At 43.4% G+C, this 16,123-nt stretch overlaps 1 protein-coding gene across 2 annotated transcripts in view; it reads left to right on the top strand.

Annotated features, from left to right (window-relative positions):
- Window positions 1–16,123, top strand: part of MRTFB (myocardin related transcription factor B) — a 263,949-nt gene that overhangs the window by 138,946 nt on the left and 108,880 nt on the right. The gene's annotated exons all lie outside the window — the stretch shown is intronic.

Genomic DNA, 16,123 nt, shown 5'->3' with positions numbered 1-16,123 from the left:
GACAGCTGTCAAGGTACACCAGTATCGTGGCAACGTTCATGTGCATGAAACTTCATACAATATATAAGATTCAAATGCCAAAATAATACAAGTGACATAACAATTATCAATCCTGTAAATACGCCACATAACCTTGTACTACACATGATTTATAGATTAGCCTTACTTTCTATGTTACTGCATTGCTCCAAGACAGACCCGTGCACATTGTGTATGTGGAGCATCTGATGAACATTTTCCTCTCGTCTAGGAACCCAAGTTCACTACTTGGTAGAATAGAAGAATGTAAATAACTGCTTATGTAGGTCAAACATATAGGGTGAGCACAAAAACAGATTGTAAATCAAGGACTATTTTTAGGCTCACCCTGATTACAATCCTAATTACAGTATTTCTGCCCCAAATATATACAACTGTAAACGTATTTGAAATGGCCCAAAATTGTATTGAAAAATGGGTGATCTTCTATCTAAAAGAGGATAGCCAGCATGTATAATAATAATATATGGTGCAACTGAAAATGTGTCACAGGAATGGTGGTCCTAAGGCGATGGTCTCCTCATAGAGGGGCTCTGTTGGAGAGGATTTATGGTATAATTAGTGGTGGTGCTACGAGAAAATTGAGATGACTTTTTGATTAACAAAGACAGGAATGTGGGGTCCTGGATCAGTAATCATATACATGTCATACCATGTACATTACATTTATTATGTGCCAGCCACAGCCATGTTCCTAAAATCATGACAAGGGATTTTACCATACACTTGTAGGGGGCATTGAATGCATCAGTGCCACATCCAAGAAATGCTACACTCTTACATGCCAGCTCTGACCATGAGAGAACATGATGCCTACAGATTAGACTGAGCCCTGGCACCAATGGAGACAAATCGAGAAGCAGATGTGGAGTTGCTGACTCACTGATTGCTGTTCATGCTCTTCTGGTCCTGGGATGGCGCTCACATGGTTGTAGGACCACTGGGCGGCTCCTAATAGTGGCAGAATTGCTGCAGGCTCAATGCAAACCCTTCACAGATTAGACTTGTTAAAAGATCACTATTAATACTCTTCATTAGAACCTACTAAAAACATCCACACTAGGACTAGACAGCTGGGGTGGGGTATCCAAACGTAAGGGAAACCGCAAAGCTCCAGCGACAAGACAGACAAAAAACGAAAAAACTCAGACACACATAAAGGGAAGAGCGACAAGTCTCTGCTCAGATAGAGAGCGGAGAACCCTGATAGACTCAAGGTGTCTACTATGGAGACACTAAGAATATAGTACTGTCCACTCAATGGTTCGGATCATTTCAATTACTAGCACTGCCAACTTGTTGCAGCTCCTCTCGCTCATAGTTTCAATTGCTAACTCTGCCAACTAGTTGCGGCTTCTCTAGCTCTACGCGTTTCTTCGCCAATATGGCAGATCTTCAGGAGATACGGGAGCCTAGATGAGGGTGACAGACTGAATTAAATATCAATCGAATATGTATTGTAAATTGAGAGGAAAAGTCGTGTGTAAGAGAATACAGAACTGGTGACGAATAAATGACGTCACCCTCCTATACAGTATCCATCCCATAGCGTGCCAGATTGCACAGATGGGTTCCCCGATAGGGGACCTAAAGTAACATGGGGCTAAGGGGGTATTCGTAGCTTTGTAGCTTCAACAAACGCCTCAGGACGATCCCTAATGGACTGCCGTTGATGCCACTAGCAAGCGTCAGTCCTGCCTCTTTGTTAAAGATACAGAGAGAACCCCCCCCCCCCCTCTCCCACCCTTTCTCGCTGGAAAAAAAAAAAAAAAAACAGCAGTGCCTCTGGCCTTGATGGTAGTTCAGGGCATCTTGCAGCCCATTAGGGATCGTTCTGAGGCTTTCACAGTGTACAGGTACTGTTGTGACCTCCAATATCACATATAGCCTTTAGTATTCATTTTTGCTTTTCCAATTTGTAAATAAAAATTTTGGTGGTCGATAATTTTTGACTAAATTGTCCAAAGGAAAATTATAACAATCTAGACAACCCTGGATAGCCTTCTATCCAAAATAGAACAGGGTGTAAGTAAGCAGAGTCACGCTGATCTGATCACTCACACCAGACTAAACGGACATGTAAAGAGTCTTCGCTTTGTGATGGTCACAGATGAACAATTTAAGGATCTTTTTGTTCCACAAATCCATTTGTAGCTAAAAATATGGATCTGGTGAAATTCATAGTTTGTCATTATTTCATATAACTACCACCTTGTTCAGAAGAAACAGGTCTGCACAAGTTGTTCCTTCCGCTATGCGCAATATTTTGTGCGATATTACAGTTCTTTCTCTCTGAGTGTATGGATTTGTTTCGGAAAGTTCTGAGTCAGTAACTTTTAATCTTCCCTAATAAATCAGCAACAGGCAGTGACAGGTATTCTGAAGTCACATATTTCCTTAATAGATTTCCAGGGAAGAATTTCTAAGTCCTTCCAGCTTGAGCGGGTATGTTGCAATGCCGGTTATTAGTCAGGGACAGGGACAACACAATCCAGATGTTCCCGGCTCTATCCCGATGGGACGCGGAGGTGAGAATTTGGAGATTTTCACTAATGGCCAGGCTATTAAACTATTACACATGCTCCCTATCATTCAGGTAGAGTTCTGGTCTGGGAGCATCTTAACAGCATTAACCTTCCTCGGAGACGTTGGTTTTATAGAAGCAGAGCATACCACGTGTAACAAAGTGAAGCAACGACGTGCAGACGCGTGTACATTACACTACAAATGTGGAACAAAATTGGATTGGGAGTACAGATACTAATTTGTATAACATTTTTTTTGGTTTACCCATTGATAGAGGGATTTCAGTCTGGGCTTGTGACCCGCCTCGTTTCCACTCTTCACTCACCGTGGCATCCAGGCTTGGGGAGGTGGCCGGGTTTTACGGGTCGTGTACCCTGTGCTGTGCTCTTTACACAACGCCCATTCACTTCTATGGTAATTACAGAAACATTGTAGTAGAGTTTCTTGGTTGTTTCCATAAAATCCATCACCTCTCCGATCCTGGTTGACGTGGGGTTTGGTCCCAGAGGGGGTATCTGTATCTCTCAGGTATTTATGGCATATCATGTGGATATGCCTCGAATTCCCATGATGGGAATATCACTTTAAGAAATAAATTAAGCTCACGTAGGGAAGAAAGAAAGGTATAGTATGTTATATACATTTTTCTAATGAAGCACTTTTTTCCCTAAGAAATTGGGTTTTTTTGGCCTCCAAAAAATTGCAATTCCTTTATTGTTTTATGGGTTTCACTTTAATGGCATTCACTGTGCAGTATGAAATGAAGCGTCTTCCTTACTCACTGGGTTATTACACTAATGAGGATACAAAATGTTCATAGTTTTTATGTTTTGCTACTATTGCACAGTAAAAGTAACAAGAGGACAGAGTGCTCCGTAGCGGTCAGCGGGGACCTAATAGCTCAATGTTCATGCTGCGGAATTCTGCAGCATGTCCTATTTGCTGCCGGTATACGCGCGGACAGCTTCTATTGTAGTCAATGGCAGCAGCCCGTCACGCTATACTTCCGCTGTAGCACAGCGAAAGTATAGCGTGAATATGCGCCGCACCCCCTTCCGGCAGTGACATATGACGCTGCCGGCGGGTCATGCGCTGTACTGTGCATGTGCGCCGGAGCGTCATGTGGGACTTTGGGCAGCGGATCCAGAGGCGAGTATGAGGTCTTTGCGGGGGTGCCGTGATGGTCCCATCACGGCCGTGTGCATAAGGCCTAAAGTAGATTTTTTTTTAATTTTTTTTTTAAAGCTTACCAGTATGTTTTTATTTTTTGCAAGGTGCTCAGGTCCATCTTATGGGGTCAAAATGAAATCATCTTATCAATTTTACATTACATAGAGAAAATTTAAATAAAATTGGAAAAAATGCATTTTTTTAGCCCTTGTACTCGATTGTAGCAATGTATAACCAATTAAATATAACACGTCAAATAATCCTCTAATCCCCTAAATGTAAGGCTACATTCACACGAGAGGTTTGTGCATTGAGAGACGCACAAAACTTGTGTGAATAGGAGCTCCGTTCTTTTTAATGAAGTCATACACATGAGCGGTTTTTTTTTTTTTTTCCTTCACAGTGATGCTGAGAGGTAAAAAAAATCCCTCCTTGTCCTATTTTTTTGTGTCACTTGGAGTGGATCGCCCATTGTTTTCAATGGTACAGTCAAACACATCACATGCTTGACACTGTGATGTGAATTTTCTCAGTGAAATCATTGGGAAACACTTGCAGATCGTCCGACGCGTGTGAAACATGCGCCAGAGGATCAGAATTCCACAGAAGTGTTGCGAGGCGTTTTTGCATGAAAAATGCCTCTCATCCGAGGGTAAAACACACATTGACAAGCGCGATATTGGGCTGGGTTTCTCAGCCCGATATAGCGCTTGCTCATGTGAAGGTAGCCTAAAAATACCAGATATGTGCATGTCATTTTGTGACTGGTTTTGCCAGTTTGCTATATGAATTTTTTTTTTTTTTGAAATAAGCTGCACTTATGTAAAAGTAATAGATCATATGTTCACCTCTCCTGGCCCCCTGCTGTAACCAACAATACAGCTCCGGATCTTCCTTTTGACACAGTGTCTACCGGCTGCAGCAGCCTGTGTGCAGGATGTCACAGGCTGCTGCAGCCAGCCACAAGGCTCAATGATTGATTAGTTATTTTACTATTATTTTATGATTTATCTTTTTATAGGAAGGAGAAAAATGATGTCTTAATTTTGGGAACCCGTTACTTACGTTTGGAACCATTTTTGCCATTCTACTAATAAACATATAATTATTTCACTTCTTTGTCACATTATTAAGATCAGCTTATGGTCATGACAGCCTGGTCCAGAGAGCTGCAGTCAAATGCAATCAGCTATCAAGCTACTGACTTAAATATACATATTGTAGACTTGAAGGGTTTCAAACAGTTTATTGCAAAACTGTAAATTGAATGGACCTTTTACAAAGAGTAACACAACTTTCTATGGATGGCCAGTGATGTGGGCTGCACTTACTGTACATTACTGCATAGTTTATTTAGGCTATAGGTGATAGACTGCGCTGAGTGAACATGTGCACATAGTTGTTGCTTTTCAGGCAAAGACTACGTTCACTGCATAACATTTGTCATTACCAAATAGCTACATCCAGCAACCAGAGATAACAATTGTGAAATACTCTAGGGTCACTTTTAGTGAGATCATTCGAAGTAGGCTCTCAAGTCTACACAACGTTGGCTGGGAAAATCGTCCAGTCTTTTCTTTATCTGGGAACCTAGGACAAGGTCAGGCTAGCTACAAGGATTCCCATCATTTGGTGGCTTACATGTGTTAAGTCCTCAAGACTGATTGTTCCCAGACACGTTTCTTGTGAGACGAGGAAACATCTGTTTGGAGGGTCCAGCAGAAGTGACAAAACCCCATACGATACTGTGCTAGAAGTGTTGGCCGGTAGGCCTGGTCTTCGTACCCATAGGCTTTGTTCCTTAGATGAGGTTTTTTTATTTCCTTGGCTATTGGTAGAACATATGTGATGGATCGCTTCACGTGGTTATCGAGAACAGTTTGGAGTTATTTATTCAATCTTTGGGGAATCTCTTCACTCTCAAATCCATAACTATTTTCACTGGAGACCTCGTCGTTCTGGATTCTTTGAACTACTTGTAATTAATGCTGATTTATTTCCAAGCAGAACCTTTTACTTAGCCAGAACCTCAGAGAACAACATTATGAAAATGATTATGGCAAACACATTTGGAGTTGGCCAGTATGTGAACGTTATTAATAAATCCGTAACGCCGCACACAGGCCACTTATTCCATGGCAGCAACTGCATGTTGTGGAGGCCAGGGGACCCCATATTTACCGGCTGTCTTCATTGCTATTTTTGGGTTTAAAACCTTCTCAAGAAAGATGGAAAACCCTTGTTAACAGCTTCCATACCTCACATCAATGTTTGTTGAAATGCATTGTTTTGGAGACCTTCAGTCGTACATGAATACATATCCCAGATCTAGAATTCTGATTTGCGGCCTCTAATAACCATATTTCTTTTAATGCAAACAAGATTTTATACTGAAGCAGTAAAAATAATCCCATAAATAATACAAAAAAAAATAATCCAGGGTTCATATCAATAGTTCACTAGACAGATGGTGAACAAATTGCACAACTTTAGGGGGTTCTCTGACATTGTTTAACATGTATTAAAATGATGGCATATTGTAGGTAACATATGGAGAGCAGATAGAGGACAAAGTAGGAAAATGTGCAGTTTTTTAAATAAACCCGGTTTTTGGAGCATTTCTAGGCACCTCAAATTATCATTAGATAGAAGTAGATTAATGGTTGAACGAACAATTACCTGATGGATCGTTGTTTGCAGACACAGCCATACACAGTTTAGTCTATATTGGCCAATACGGCCGTTGAAGCTGGCGCTATATGTTCAGAGCCGCCTGTTGAAAGATGAACAATCTTTCTGGGAATGTTCCTTCAATGAAATATTGTTTATTAGCAGAGTCTTTTGTCCGACTATAAGCAAAAATTTCCAATGTGACCATCTTCTTTCCAGGTGATGATGGGCTGTCATCAGTTAGCTAAAACAATTGCTTTGCTTGAAATCATCCATCAACTTTAGTATGTCCGGGCAACTTAAGGGATTCAGAAATCAAGTGTATGACCATTCTGAAATTTTAATCGCAACATCTGCACTCCCTCAGTAGTCAACTGAACCAAGTTTAGATAATCATAGGGTTCTATGGCCATATAATGTCCATCTGTAATTTTTCCGCAGCTTTTTGTAAGCCATTGCCAATCAACTGCAGGCATGGACCGTCTTCTGATTTGTCATTGAGTCTTGGTAGAAGATGGTCATGATGAATGGGTGAACTTTAGGCTAAGACCCTCATTATTCATCAGACATGCCAAGATGAGTTTGAGGATTTCCATATATCGGAAACTTGGTCAACTGAAATTCCATTATGTTAATGGAACTGTAATGTGAGGGGAAAATCTAGTTGCAAGTTTTCCCTTGATGATCAATCAGGTCTAATGCTATCTATGTTTCTTGATTATCAATTTCCTTCCTTCGTGCATGACATCACTTCCAGACTCTTCTGCTCCTCGTTTGGACTTGCCCATTGTGCAACATTTAATGATTAATCAATTTCAGATAAGGTTATACAGTAAAGGAACACGAATGGTATTTCTGCTCCCTAAGGCAACATTGACTAGACTAGTGATGATTTTGATTTTGTCGTTATATATACAGTACAAACCATTCAAATAAAGACCCCTATGTACACTAGACAAGAACCATCCAAACCCCCAGGCTCAAAACCCCAAAATAATTTGGACCTCAGATCTAGACCAAAGATTTAATTTAGACTCTCAAAATGAATTCAGGCCCATCACCTAAAAAAACACAAAATTAATTCACTCCCTGGACGGATCGTAACTCACCCTAAGTACAGAGTGCTCTCGTGCTTGCTAGCTTCTCTGTGAAGCACTCAGTGACACAGCCAGAAGAGGATGCAGACATTTGTCTCCAAGCCCTGGCTGCAGTACTGAGGTCCTCCACTGCAATTCGGTAATCTACTGATCTGTTGATCAGGAAGGTCCATAGCTGTGATGTCTCACTAATCAGCACATCAGTACTTTGACTTAAATGCAGAGCGGGATGGCTGGACTGTTATATCACATCTCACCAGCCCAATGAGCCGCTGAGCAGCCGGCTTACTGTGGGCTGCATGTAGCTGCCCCAGCGATCCCACTCAGCATTTGGTCAAGGTATTGCTATTTAGGAAGGTGACCGACATCTCTATAGCTAATATGTTAATCAATAAGCAAGCAGCCATCCTCGCCCGCCCCTCCACTAAGATTATAGAAAGTTGCTTTCTGTTTGTTATTTTTTAAAGTTAATAATTAGATTAGTGGCTGCCCCTTTAAGCTAGCAGAGCTGTCTCACTCACGAAGCGGCCAGTGCAGGAGATTTCTCTCCTCTCGCCCCCCCTCTATTGAGATAACACAGCGGCCGTTCACTACTGAACGTCCGCTGTTTAAACTGAGCTATATCGCTTATCTTTTATGCTGCATAAACGATGGATGATGAGCTCACCGTTCAGTTTAGGGCTGGCTGCACACGGCCGTGACGGGCTCCGCCGCGGAATATTCCGCGGCGAAGCCCGTCACGGCGCCCCCCCAGAGACCCCATACTTACCAGCGGATCCGGCGCCCTCGCTTCAGCATGACGCTTCCCCGCCCGCCGCATCACGTGACGCGCCCGGCGTGTCATATGACGCGGTAGGCGGGGAAGCGTTTTCACGCTATCTTCCGCTGTGCTACAGCGGAAGATAGCGTGAACGGACGGCTTCCATTGACTGCAATGGAAGCCGTCCACGCGTAAACCCGCGGCAAATAGAGCATGCCGCGGGTGAGGACGGGAGATTTCACGGTGCGGAATTCCACGGTGGAATTCCGCACCGTGTGCCCTGAGCTATTAGGTTCAATAGATCCTAATAGCTGCGGGCAACGCAGCGGATTTTTGCCATGAATTACGCTGCGGAAATCCGTTCGTGGGAAGGAGGCCTTAACAGTTGTGTAAAAGACCTTTAGAAATGTTTTTTTTTTAAATTTAGAGCCAAATCACTTAAACAATTACTGTCACGGGGCTGCAGCGCTGGATTGCCAGGGCTGAGGAGAGTTGGTACCCAATTTTTTTAAGTAATTTGGCTCTAAATTTTAAAATTGCATTTCTAAAGGCTTCTTCACACGGAACAATTATTGTTCAAAAAATTTTTCAAGCAAAAGTGAACGATTATTGTTCAGTCTAAAATCAGCCAATGATCAGCGCGGAATAATAAATGTAGCATAAGAATCATTGTTGGCTCATTCACTTACTGTTAAATATATATATATATATGATCGTTCAGTCTTTGTCATTCACTTCTACAGTGAATGTGAAAGACTGAATGAGCCAGTGATGTATCGGTCTGTATAAACAGGTTGCCCGAGCGAACTCAGACATCGTTCACTCGTTCAAATGAGAAATCAGCTCATCTAAACAGGCCCTAAGTAGACCGCCTCTTAAAGTCCTGCCGCCCTAAGCACTGGCCTGAGTGTGCCTGCTTATAACGGCTACCATGTCTTGTGCTCATCTGAAGGATCTTGGCTGCTGGCTCTTGTCAGTGGTCAGTCTTATCAAATAAAGGAATGGCCGTGCTGATTCTCTGTACTGTGACATCACTGTTTATTATCCCTGTACTGTCCTGGCTTATGTGCCATATCTTTTAGCTTTATTACTCTTGTGCTGTGAGATGACTACAGTAATTATCCCTGCACGGTGACATCATTGTGTGCATTATCTTTGCATTATGATTCTGCCCATTATTTCTGTCCTGTGACATCAGTGTACGTATTCTTATATTATGATGCATTTATTATCCATGCTCTGTGACATCAATGTGGTCCAGAACCATTAGCTGTGACATCACTATCTTGTAGCTCTGTTCTGTGACATCACTCTGCACATTTTCACATACTGTGATATCACTGTGCAGAAATCCATTCTTACAACTTTTACCATGTTCATTATTCCAGTTTTGTAACATCACTTTGTACATTACCCCTGTGTATTGATAAAATATGATCGTTATCCATCATCCCTGCGTTATGATTTAACTGACTATTATTTCTGTACTGTTACTTCACTTTAGTCACTCCACCCCCATCCCATGTGGACTGTGACATCACTGTACAGTGATATTATTATTTATTATACCCGTCCTGTGACATCACTATTTATTATCGCTGCAGTGGAACATCATTGCGTGCATTACCCATGCTCTGTGTCACAACTTTAAGAATTACTAGTTGTTAGTATTATTGATAGTACCAGTGTTTCTGATGGCGCAATGCGCCACTTATAATATAGTGAATGACATCATCACATGTAACTAACTGAAGGAGCAGTGATAACGGTTAGAGTTAGTCAAAATATTAAAGGGCCTGTGATAAAGTCACAGTCATGTGATCAGGGGCAGAGCATGTAACTCACTCGATGAAGGACCTGTGATGACGTCACCATCGTGATCAGGGGCAGAGCATGTAACTCACTCGATGAAGGACCTGTGATGACGTCACCATCATGTGATCGGGGGCGGAGCATGTAACTCAGTCACTCACGGACAAGTGGTTGTTAGTGCTTTGATTCTTTAACTATGACATCTGTGTATGTTGTCTGGTGCAGAGGTTGTAGTCCTACCTGGTAACTACTGTCTGAAGTGCCTAGACCGCTCATCTGCCGCATGAGTATACCAATAAATTGCGTATAAAGTTGCAAGCCAAAATTCAATTAATGTAGTGTGCAGCTTCTCTACAAACTGTGTCCCTCATCCTGGTGAGGTATTTGTGTGGTAACTAGATTTCCCAGCAGCTTCCTTTTCTGTCAGATCACTAAGTCTGGCCATACACATTAGACTTTGATTGACCTAAAGATCTAGCCAATCATCTAATGCTTATGGTGGTCTCCCGACACTAGTCTCACAGCAGATGTTGGGGGTCCTAAACATCAGATAGTTGCATTCCAACTGCCCGAACTTTTTGCTCTCAGGGAGATAAGCTGCTCTAGCAGTGGCTTCCACCCCCTTCTAAATTTACAGCCAAGCGTGCACGTTTATGGGGGCGATGGGTGACGTAGGTGTCCGACAGCTATCTTATGTGTATGGGTTACCTTAAGGTATGGTAACACATTCAGGCTTTGCCATCGTTAAATTTGTTACGTGCTTTTCTAAGAATCCACGGCAGAAACCTGCCACTCCTATTTCAACTATGGATGTGCACAAGTACTAGCCCCGTTGTCATTCAGTCTTCGGTGCAGAATCGGCACCTATACTGAGCATGCTTCTGATTATTCAATTATTTCATTATTCCATGCAGATTATTTTGCTGCTGCATGTGAGCCTTGCGTTATATATATTGCGTTATGAAATATCCTCAATTAACTTTCATAGGATGTGGCATGTCAGCGAATTTGATGATTTGGGCACAGAATCCAGATCTACCGTAAATCGGTATTAAATCCTGACTGTAGGAATATAGCCTTAAGGCCCATTTAGACCCAACGATTCTCACTCAAAATTTGCTCAAAGCCGTCTTTTGAGCGAGAAACGTTGGGTCTAAAGGCACCGACGTCGTGAAGTTTTCGTTAACGATTCGCTCATTGTTGTTTTTCAGCTTGCTGAAAGACAATGATGATTCTTATCAGGACCGCATGCTGAGTTCTCAGCGGAATACCGCTGATACTATTGTTTCATCTGGTATCCCGCTCAGAGAACACACCATAGGTATGAAAAAGACAAGCAGTCCAGCTGTCTTCTGTATACCCCGCTCGGAGCACTCAGCTGTATACAGCTGAGTGCTCCGTGAACACAGCAGGAGTATGCAGAAGACAGTGCTCCGGCTGTGTTCAGTATACCCCACTCGAAGCGTTCAGCTGGATACCAGCTGAGCACTTCAAGAGGAAAACAGCTGTATACAGTAGACAAGCGGCTCCGACAACGCTCCAGCTGTGTTCTGTATACCCTGCTCAGAGCGCTTAGCTGGATACCAGCTGAACGCTCCAAGAAGACAGCAGAAGACAGCGCTCCAGCTGTGTTCTGCATACCCTACTCATAGCACTCAGCTGTATACCAGCTGAGTGCTCTATGAACACAGCAGGAGTATGCAGAAGACAGCGCTCCAGCTGTGTTCTGCATACCCTACTCGTAGCACTCAGCTGTATACCAGCTGAGTGCTCTATGAACACAGCAGGAGTATGCAGAAGACAGCGCTCCAGCTGTGTTCCGCATACCCTGCTCAGAACGCTCAGCTGTAGACCAGCTGAGCACTCCGAGAAGACAACAGCTGTATGCAGAAGATAGTGGTCCCGCGTGTCTTCTGCATACAGCGTGAGCTTTTATTTACACACGTATGCAAAGTGAACGCTCAAAACTGTCACTCAAACTGCTGTTTGAGTGAATTTTGAGCGATCATCTTGCCGTGTAAATGCACATAACGATTATCACTCAAAATATCTGTTTTGGGCGATAATCGTTTTGTCTAAATGGGCCTTTAGAGAGTGTGTTCGGGATTACATATACTACGGTTCTGCTTTCAAACTACACTGCAAACACTTTATTGAATTGGCAGCCATTCATGTTGGTGATGTCAGCTCAGCGAACGTGCAAGCCCGGGCACCACAAGCTTCTCTCCTCCCAGTATGACTGATGTGGTGTTGTTTAGATGTAGTCATTCTATGATATCACTATAAACGCACTTTTAGACTTGCCGACCTCGCCAGTGTTTATAAATGCAGAATCTATAAAATTAATTAATTATTTCATGTATTCTCATTGAATTTTACCTTGACTGCTTCACCTTACCATCTGGGTCAGGTCATCCTATAATCCGTGGAAGACACATACTAAGTTGGCTTGTTCCATTTCAATTGATGGTTTTTGTCTATGGAGCTTTCTCTGCGCAGTCCAACATAGGACATTCAGGACACTTTCGGAGACATAGTGTAGTTTTTAAAACTTTTTTCATGTACTTCAAACTATAGAAAAATTCTGACCCAGCAGATAATCATATTCTTATTGGTGGAGTCCAGACATTGAGACCGTGACTGATAGGTAGAACAAAGGATTTGCAGCACCCTTTCAGCTCTGGATTGTGTCCCCTGTCATCATTTGGGAGTGGTGAAAATGGGACATGGACTGTAAATCAAGTCTATGGTGTGTCTTGAGGACCACTACTCTCTGCAGTATAGCAGTGCCCCTTTGTTCTGGCCAGCTGTTGAGTAGTCAGTGCCCAATGCCTACCCATGAGAACTTCTAATGTTCTTCTGACATGGTAGTTTTCTATAACGGGTAGTACATTTTAAATTAAACCACTAGTGGATTTAGAGAGGTAGATAACTCTATTCTTTATGCTCTTTCTCTATGATCTACTTCTTTGTTGTACAGAAATAATCAAAAACTACATTGAATTATGCTGACCTCAATATATTAGCCTATTGACCTTTACTAAAAGTACATATGTTGGAGATGGGACTGCCGGAGATTGACGAGCTTTGTACTCTTATCTCCAGCAGTCCTATGGTAATAAACGGAGCAGTAGTGCACACTAGTGATCCCCACTCTATTAATTCAGGGATACTTGGGACCTCTATTTTGGTGGGAGTCCCAGTGGTTGGACCATCACCGATTAGATACTTAGCCCCTATCAAGTGATTAGGGGATAAGTACTATTTGTTGGGAAACCAATTTAAATTGACTGCTATTGATTTAAATAGGTATTATATAGTGCAACATTTTGCCCCTGGTGGCCATTCGGGGAAATTGAACACCGAGGCTTCTTTCCCACGAGCGTATATAGGCCCGCCGTTTTCACAGTCCGCCAATATACGCTGTGATCTGATGCATTGGTTTCCAATGCATCAGATCACATGGCTGTATTCCCGTGATGTTAAAGGGCGTGGCCGGTCAAATATAGCGCCGGGTTTTACATGGGGCCCAAAAGATAGTCCTGGAACTATCTTTTGGGCCGTAATACGTTGGCCGCTACATGGGATCCTATGGGAGCCAATGACAGCGGCTGGAGAAGGGAGGTGGGAGGGAGTTTAGCAGCAGTTTGGCTGCTAAGCTCCCTCCCTCTGCTCTTCTCCCCACTCGCTCTTTGCAATGGGAGGGGGCGAAACTAAGCACCACCCCCTTCCGCCGCCTCCCATTGCAAAGAGCTAGCGGGGAGGAGAGCACAGGTGAGCCTGCGAGGGGAAAGGAGAAATGGCATGTCACCCTCAACGTATATGCGCCAGGGCCCATGCCGTGTGAATGGGCGCACAAACATTAGATTTGTGCGCCTGTTCACAAGCTTTAATGCCATAGATGGTAGCGTATATCGACCATAGCCCCCCAAAACAGCGGCTGATATACGCTCGTGGGAAAAAAGCCTCCCTGCCAGGTTTTCCTACAGATTAGAGATGACACTGAGGACTGCAGTAGTGGGGGGACATTTTGTAATTAGCATTGTCTAACGACCATATCGAGAAGTCTTTCAAACATCAATTTTCTATACAAAACATTTCCATCCCATTGATTATATTACATATATATTATACCCATTTCTTTTTTCCTTATATCATGATTTGAAGTCCTCCCCCTTCCTTCTCACAGTTGATGAAATCAATGACTATAACATTGTCCCTGCCGCTGCTGAATGTGCTTTTCCTAGTAATTAAGTGGGAGTAGTAACATCATATAGTGTTATCTTAAAGTTATTCTGCTATCCAGGACTATTGCTTCTGATTTGGTGTGATTTTATTTATTTAGGACATCATAGGGAACAAATACCTAATGCGAGACATCCATGGCAGAATGGCGGCCAGGTTTGATAGCTGTGCGTGTCTGCGTCTCCTGTGCAGGAGCTGTCACATCGGTGACTGTCTATGAGAAGGATTGGGCCTCGGCACATCTACGCGTCATGCTCTGAATACCTATTTGGCGAAGCATAAATGCAAAGATTTACCATGTAAATGGCATTCTCAGCAGCTGCCGCCTCTGCCGTTGAGCTGCTGATTAGTATGTAATCAATTTTGGGGCTTGTAGCACACTAATAATAGACACCGGTGCTCGTCACCCAGAATATAACATAGATAGAATAATAACCATACTCCTGACAGTTGTCACATGTCTAATTAAGCGCTCTATTATTCTATATTGCACTTTGATCCATTCAGTAATGAGATCGATACATGCTTTCATTCTGGTTGCCCATAGTAACGTCCAGGGTCATATATAACTACACTGTACATATAATATTTATATAGATTTGCTATTATACAGTTATAGCACTTTCATTGCAAATAGTGCAGAGGGGCGGAGAGGAGGCGGGAGCTCAGAGCACTGCTCCCGGCTCTTCCAGCCTCCTCCCACTGCAGAGAGACGCCGTATATTGGCTGGGCATAAAAACCCAGCCGATATACGGTCGTCTGAATGCACCCTTAATCCCAGGTGATTGTAAAAATACAGCAGGGGGATTAAAGCCCCTGCTTCTGCAATCAATCAGAAGAAAGTCGGGTTGTCAGCTGTTAGTCACAGCTGAGTACCTGAAGGAGAAGGCAGCAGTGATTTTTAACCCCTTCTGCCTTCTCCTTTCCTTAATACACAGTGCTCAATGAGCGCTATATACTTACGGCTGGATTCACAGGAATGTATATCGGCTCGGTTTTCACGCCGAGCCGATATACATCGTTCTCATCTGCGGGGGGGGGGAGAGGATGGAAGAGCCAGGAGCAGGAACTGAGCTCCCGCCCCCTCTCTGCCTCCTCTCTGCCCCTCTGCACTATTAGCAATGAAAGGAGGCTGGGCGGGGGTGGGGCTTAGTACAGCGAATTTTCCCCGTCCCACCTCTCCTCATTGCAAATAGTGCAGAGGAGCGGAGAGGAGGCAGAGAGGGGGCGGGAGCTCAGTTCCTGCTCCTAGCTCTTCCATCCTCCCCCCACTGCAGATGAGGATGACGTATATCGGCTTGGCGTGAAAACCGAGTTGATATACGTTCATGTGAATCCAGCCTAAAAGTGGAAGTGTTTCTTCCACTACGGAAGCCGGCAGTCACGTGACCACCGGGATCCTCTGACACAGCAGAGCTACAGGGTCTTAGCAGACCCTGATCAGCTCTGCCGGTGACTATTGTCACTACAGGGAATGTTTTCCCTGTAACTTAGGCTCCTATGCATGCCCCAGCTACAGTGGGAAAGTGTCAAATAAAAATTCGTTGGCTGCTCTTATCGATTTTGTGGACATAAAAAGTTTGCTCACCAGTTGCACCTTTCCCTGTGTTAATGGGGATGGGCTGCCAACCAACTAATGCTATCTGTACGGAGATGGACGATCACATCAACAATCGATCGTCATCCTACTACCAATCCTCTGCCACATGATGCCGATCGGCATGCTATTTTTTGATCGGCTTGCGTTCTATTCGACGACACATTGGCCGATGTAGAAAGGCCTTAAGCCAGTCATTCGATCTGA

The sequence above is a fragment of the Eleutherodactylus coqui genome, chromosome 8, assembly GCF_035609145.1.
Source record: "Eleutherodactylus coqui strain aEleCoq1 chromosome 8, aEleCoq1.hap1, whole genome shotgun sequence".
Classification (NCBI taxonomy): domain Eukaryota; kingdom Metazoa; phylum Chordata; class Amphibia; order Anura; family Eleutherodactylidae; genus Eleutherodactylus; species Eleutherodactylus coqui.
Note: the sequence above shows the minus strand (reverse complement) of the source record. Positions and strands in the feature narration are given on the sequence as shown.